Consider the following 7,173-nt stretch of genomic DNA (forward strand, 5'->3'; position numbering starts at 1 on the left):
AGCACTCATAATTTGCTTCAAAATATAATTAAGGTCAACTTATTTATTCGTATGCATCTCGATGTAAGCAGTCTTAGAATCCTCAAAATTAATCTTAAATTATCGCCTGGCACATAGGTGGTTCCAATAGTAAGACTACTTACCTCGAATTGAAATTCAAAAATTAATCCAAGAAATCAACCTCCAACAAAAACTTGAATTAATGTCTCAAACGCTTTATTTACTCCAAATTTATTCCAAACTTTGCTCAAAGATTCAAATCTATACATAAACCACAATTTAGGATTTAAAATCCAATTTTCAACATTTATAACTAATCTAAAATTTTTCGTAGTCTTAATATTCACCAATTATACACACCAAAGCTCAAGAACTTGTTGAATAGCACACTAACGTCTTTAAAAAACTTGAATTGATGCTCCAAATCTTATAGGTAAGTTAAGTTAGCCCAAAATTCAGTGTGTATTAAAGAACCAGTGAAGAAATTCAAAGAAAAATCATCAACAACTCACCAAATAAAAAAATCCAACAAGCGGCAGTGACCGGCGGACGCACAACGGCAAACGACTAAAAAAAAATGAAAGTAACAAAGTTTTTTTCTCTCTAATTGACCTCCCTTTAGACTAAAGTGAATGATTTGGAATGAAGTAGATAGATTAGATTTTCTTTTTGAATAAGACATTTTTTCTAATTAGGAAATTCATATTTTAATTAATTAGAAAATTCATAATTGAATTAATTTGGGAATCCATATTCTAATTGAATTAAAAATTTCACAATCTAACTCAGTTAGGAATTCCATAGTCTAATTAATTTAACTTAAATCCAAGTATCTCTTATCAACTCAATTTAAATTAATCATCTTCTCTAATTTGGATCCAAACTCCAAAATTAAAGAGGATAAAATTTAGAACCACAATGTCCTATTTCTTTTTTAAACTTCAAATTTCTTTTAATTTTCAAAATCCTAATTCTTTTCCTTTTCTTTATTTTCAAATCTTTATCCAAAATAATCTAAAATTTTCAAGTCGCTGATCAAATTAATCTCAAACCAATTAACTTAATTTTTGGCTCCAAACTAAAATTAAAGGGAATATACAATCCAATAGTTGAGATAAATTACATCCTTCCAAATACTTAATTAATTTAAAAACACATTGTCCCCAAGATAAATTAATTCAATTTTTCCTTAAATTGAATTAAAATTCTAATTCTTTACAAATATCTTTTAAATTAATTATCTTGCCTCATAAATTAAAATTTTAGCCCAAATTTATCAAAATAACGCTCAAATATTTTAAGATAATTTAATACCAATTACTTTAAAATTTTGGGATGTTACAACCATATTACATGAAAATCCAAAATACCACTCTCAAAACAGGGTTCCAAAGAATGTTTTGTAAAATTATGCACTAATAAATCCATCACAAAACCTGTACCCGAACCTCATTGGTGTAGACCAACTCGATACACTCAGCATATATAAATCTCGTCATACATGCATGCAAACATGCCCCCAAAGGGCTAGCATAATGGTAAAGACCACCACGGGTACAAGTTCTTGTGGCTTAAAAATCACTTATCATAAAACCATCATAAATCATGACATTTCCATAACATTTATGAATAGCATCTCATACTAAAATCCCTGAAAACCATAGCTAAGTCAAGGTCTCAAAAGCAAAAATCTAGCTAAATTATAGTTTAGAATAATTTCTAACAACTAATAGTAATAGAAATGCTATCCATGCTCATAAAATTAGATAAACTAGCATAAAGGTTTATTCTAAAAGAAAATAGTCACTCATAGTCAAGAGCAAGAGTTGATTGGGTTGTATACTTCCCTGATCTTTGTTTGTCCTAAAATAATCCAATAAATAGCACAATCACACATCCTATTAACATGCGTCCACTGTATTCATATAATTTCCAAAATCACTTAAGGAGGCGTTTGACGCACAGAGTTGAGTTGGTAATTATTATCTAGAAAGTTAGATTATTTTGATTAGATTGTCTGTATTTAGGGTGCAGAGTATGGTTGAGTTGAGTTGGATAATCTGTTTTTGGAATGTTCAGTTGAGTTGAGTCGGAAAGCTTGTGTTTGGAGTGTAAAATTGAGTTGAATTTAGTTGGGATATCTAATACAGTTTTTCTAGACGAAATTGATATCCAAGTACACACATACTTTCCTAAAATTTTTAACATTAAAGAATGCATTATTCTTTTTTTCCCATTCTTAAAACATAACAAATTCCTACAAAAGTAAACATATACTAAACACAAATTTTAAATACAATTTTTGAATACTAAATTACATAATATGTATTTTTTTCCATTCCTAAACACCATACATATTCCAAACAAATGAAAATTTTTCACAACTACGTAGCCCTCATTCATAAAAACTAAAGAAGCTTAAAAATTGAACAATTTTTTGTTTTTCCATCTTGAAAAATATAACATGTTTTCACCGCACAACTTGAACAGTCAATTGCATAACAATTTTATCTACATCCCCAAAGACATGTCATATTCCAATCAAATGAATATTTTCTCTAATTTTTAACTCTCAATTTTTAACCCTCAACTAATTTTAATTCAACCATAAATATTAGCTAAAAAACAAAACAAAACAAAACAATTCTTATCTTGTTTTTTTGGCCATTTGTGAAATATGAATTTCAATTTTTATGATTAATATTTTTTTTATATACAAATGTTTGATTTCTTACATTTTACGTTAATAAAATGAAATAATTTTTTTTTTGTGCAAACTCATTTTTTGGGAACATTTTTTTGTTCAAACTGAAGGATCTCTTTCAGCGCATTCTGATCGTTCCGATCTTGCCGTGACCGAAATACACAATATACATTCATACGAACAGTTATGCAAACAAATCTTAATTAACGACATGCTATAAACAAGATATAAAAAGGGATAGAGTTCCATACCAGTTGAAGACCGTCTTCGAAACTTTGGAACTCACCACAACAGAAACCTCCACCCAATCGTCAACGTAGCAGCACGCACAACCGCAAACTCACGACCTCAACAGGACGACACCACCAGAAAAGAACCCCAGGTATTCTCGGAGTGAGAACCCAAAGCGTGGTCTTTGGTGAATTTAGTAGAGGAAGAAGAAAACACGAATCGTGTAGGCGATAAGCAAGTGGGAGGGAAAAAGACGTTATCGCATAGTAGAATGCTTATCGTTTAGGAGAAGCTACATGATGGTGTAGGTTTTACTAAACGATTGTTTAGGAAATGGTATACGATCGTTTAGCAAAATCGACACACTATACGATCGTTTAGAGAAGCTATCCAATTGTGTAGGAACTAGTGAGCGATCGTTTAGGCGTAAGGTGGATGATCGTTTAGGCGTGAGGCGACTATCATATAGGCTCTCGATTCTTTAAGCGATCGTTTTTTGATTTATCAACGCGCGCTCTCTTTTTCTTTTTGGACGACGATTGAACGATCCAAAAAATGAAAATAATTTTCATTTTAATTCATTGGTTACAATAACCGACTCATTCCCACTAACCCACATCCAAATGTGATTTTTGGATTAATTATCATATAATTAACCAATTAATTAATAATAAATATAATCATATTATATTTTTATCCTATAGTTTGATATCACATATCTACTATAGTATTTTCTCCTCTACTTGATATAGATCATATTTATATTTAATTTCCTCCAAAATAATGTATCTCATACATTTAGCCAATTATATCATATATAATTAACCAGTCCAATTATATCATATATAATCGAACTTCCTCTTGTCAATTTGAACATTTCAAATTAACCCAAACACTAGTTCTCAACTTTATCCAAGCTAGCTAGGGGACCTAATGGACCTGTGGCTCGAAGCTCCAACGGTCCGTGAATAGCTAACTAAACTCTTTAGCCATGAGATCCATCATCCGTTAACTGTCAGGCATTCCACTAAAGACCAATAGCTGAACTCTTCTTACTACAGATATATTTCTTTGTCCATCGGATATAACCAATCATGAGTACGATGATCCTTCACAGATGCTCGTAAGTACAGCTAGGCCAAATTATCGTTTTGCCTCTATAGTTACATCTTACTTCTTAAGTACCACTGATTCCTCTAATGAACAATACAACATAGTCCAACTATGTTTGAACACCTCTCGGGCCAAGAGAAGGTGTGTGGCGCCACATTGTTCAAGCCTTGGAATCAACCCTTAAGGGAGCTATCTATCTACTTACCCCTGCCTTGGGGAAGGAGTGAATTCCATCTCGTGTAGCTGAGTTCCCAACTCCCAAATCAGACGAATCCCCAAAATGGTAGGTTTGAATCGGCGACCTAGCCATTCGCACCCATACAAATCAAAGGACCGCCCTCAATGGCAGGAGTTCCCAACTCACTCAGGATTGAGGTCATGTTACCTATGGTCATCCTAGTGAAGTGAAGTCTCTTTCATGAACGGTGTTATATAACGAGACGTTAACACTTCGTGGTCAGGTCTTATACAAACTCTTTGTATAAGACGCCCCCGTTCGCATGTCCCCAACACGAATGATTAGGATCAGACCATTTGTAATAAGTCACAACACTTGTGACCATTCCACAAAGCGGGTCGCATCCGTAGCATTACCAGGATAAGGTTTTCCTCCTATATCCATATACTATAGACCATTTTGGTTATTACTCAAGACATAATCTACTTGTATGTCACCACATACATGCTTGAGTCACATACAGATAACCAGGAATTTTATATTTATTGGTTTGTGGTAAAGCAAATAAAACAAGCAAATGAGAAAAATACAATATGTGAAGAAAATATCATATATTAACAACACAAGCATTCGTATAAACTGTTTACAAACTACAGGACACAATACTTTAGGGCATCAACCCCAACAATCTCTCACTTTTCCTAAAGTGAAGTGGGGTGTACAAAAAACTAGTACAAAACAATAAATTAGGGCATATAATCCCAGTACAATAAAATCTCTCACTTGCCTTAGTCCAGCCATGGGCGATCCTGTAGACCCATGCTCCGTAGGTGCCCTCAAACACTGTAGCCATGAGAGCCTTCGTAAATGGGTCAACAACATTAAAATGGCCTGGGTTAGACTGATCCGTCTCATCTCCTCAACCTCTTGAGACGTTTTAGGACACATGTCCTTAGACAAAGTGACTCCATGCCTGAATAGCAGTAGACCCCTCCTGGAGTCCTGCATCAAGTACTTGAGCAACACCTTGTCAATGTACAATGCCTGAGATAGTGCTAGCACTTTGTTCTTATGATCCCGAAAGATCTGTATACCTAGAACAAACTGAGCCTCTCTCAAATCTTTCATTTGGAATTAGGTCGCTAACCAGTTCTTAACTACAGTCAGTAGACCTATATCATTCCCAATGAGTAGGATATCGTCTACATACAACACTAAGAAGAGTACTGAAACGTTGATGATCTTCTTGTAGACACAAGGTTCATCAACATTTTGGTCAAAGCCATACGACTTGATCGCAGTATCAAACCATATGTTCCAATATCGAGATGCCTGTTTTAGTTCATAAATGGACAAATTCAGTTTGCAAACCTTTTGCTCTTGACCTTGGGCTATGAATCCCTCGGGCTGCACCATATAAATGGTCTCCTCAAGATTGTCATTCAGAAAGGTCGTTTTGACGTCCATTTGCCAGATCTCATAATTATAATAAGCTGCAATGGACATGAGGATGCGGATCGACTTTAACATGGCAATAAGCGAGAAAGTCTCCTCATAGTCAATTCCCTTTACCTGAGTATAACCCTTTGCCACAAGTCGAGCCTTGAAGGTCTGTACCTTCCCATCAGTACCCCGTTTGCACTTGTAGATCCATTTACAACCTATAGGTCTTACCCCATCAGGCTGATCTACAAGATTCCATACTGAGTTGAAGTACATCGACTCCATCTCGAGATCCATGGCCTTGACCAACACTTGATATATCACAAATTGTTTCTGAACAATTAAACAAAATTGGAACTATAAAAAGTATACTCTAAACTTAAAACTAATGAACTCACTAATTATTGGAGAAATTGTGCAATTAGTTTAAGCTGTATCTATCAGTAAGATAACAAACTATAATTAGATTAGAATAAAGTTAAATGCAAATAAAATTAAAATCAAACATACTACAACATACCTTCAAACGTTCGGAATGAATTAGATTGAACACCAAGACTAAATACATTTTAAAATGTGTTTTCAACAATTTTTGTCAAAAATCTTTAAATGAAAATGAGTTTTATGAAAAGTACTTTTTTTCTCAAATCAATCCAAACAGATCCTTAATCGACTCACTAATGATTCATAAAGTTTCAATGTCTAACATAATTAAATAATTTATTTATTTGTTATTGATACTACTAACACATTTAGGCTTAGTTTGAGATTGTTGTAACATTTAAAATAATTGCTAGTAACCGTGCTTTTAGAAAAATCAGTTGCGATAATAAGTGAAATAGTGTTTGGTAAAGTTTAATTTTAAATTAGAAAAAATTACTCATGATATTTAGTAATAAATATTAAATTTATGTAATTTAGTTATATGAACAAACGAAGATTATCATTTGAATTACTTTTTATATTCATATGTACTTATAATTTATTATAATATAATTATTTAAAAATATATATGATTTCAATTGAAAATAATTTTGTTTAATCTAAATTTTTTTTATTAAATATATTTAAAATAATTGTTATAAGAAATTCAACCAATTTAGTTTAGAATAAATGGGAGAAAATAAATTAATGAAATGATTAATTTGAGATAGGTGAAGGAAGATATTAAATTTTTGAGAAGCTAAACTCTAAAAAGCTACATCAAATAATTTCAACATGTTAGAACAAATTTAAAAGTGATTTTGGATAGATTAATAAATATGTTATTTTTATCAAACAACTTAGATGGTTAAGATTCTCATATAATTGCTTTTTAAGATCATAAAAATAATCTCAAACGGGCCTTTAAGATCTAGCTATAAATTATTGTGACTATTTTTTTTTTTTAATTTGGATATATAGATTTTTATGATTGTATCAAAATGTGTTTTACTTCTATAATTAGATTTTATTTATTTATTTATTTATTTATTGTAATGAATAACTTAAGAACTAGCTATAA

Source organism: Benincasa hispida, chromosome 2, assembly GCF_027475165.1.
Source record: "Benincasa hispida cultivar pf3 chromosome 2, pf3_genome.v1.1, whole genome shotgun sequence".
Taxonomy (NCBI): Eukaryota; Viridiplantae; Streptophyta; class Magnoliopsida; order Cucurbitales; family Cucurbitaceae; genus Benincasa; species Benincasa hispida.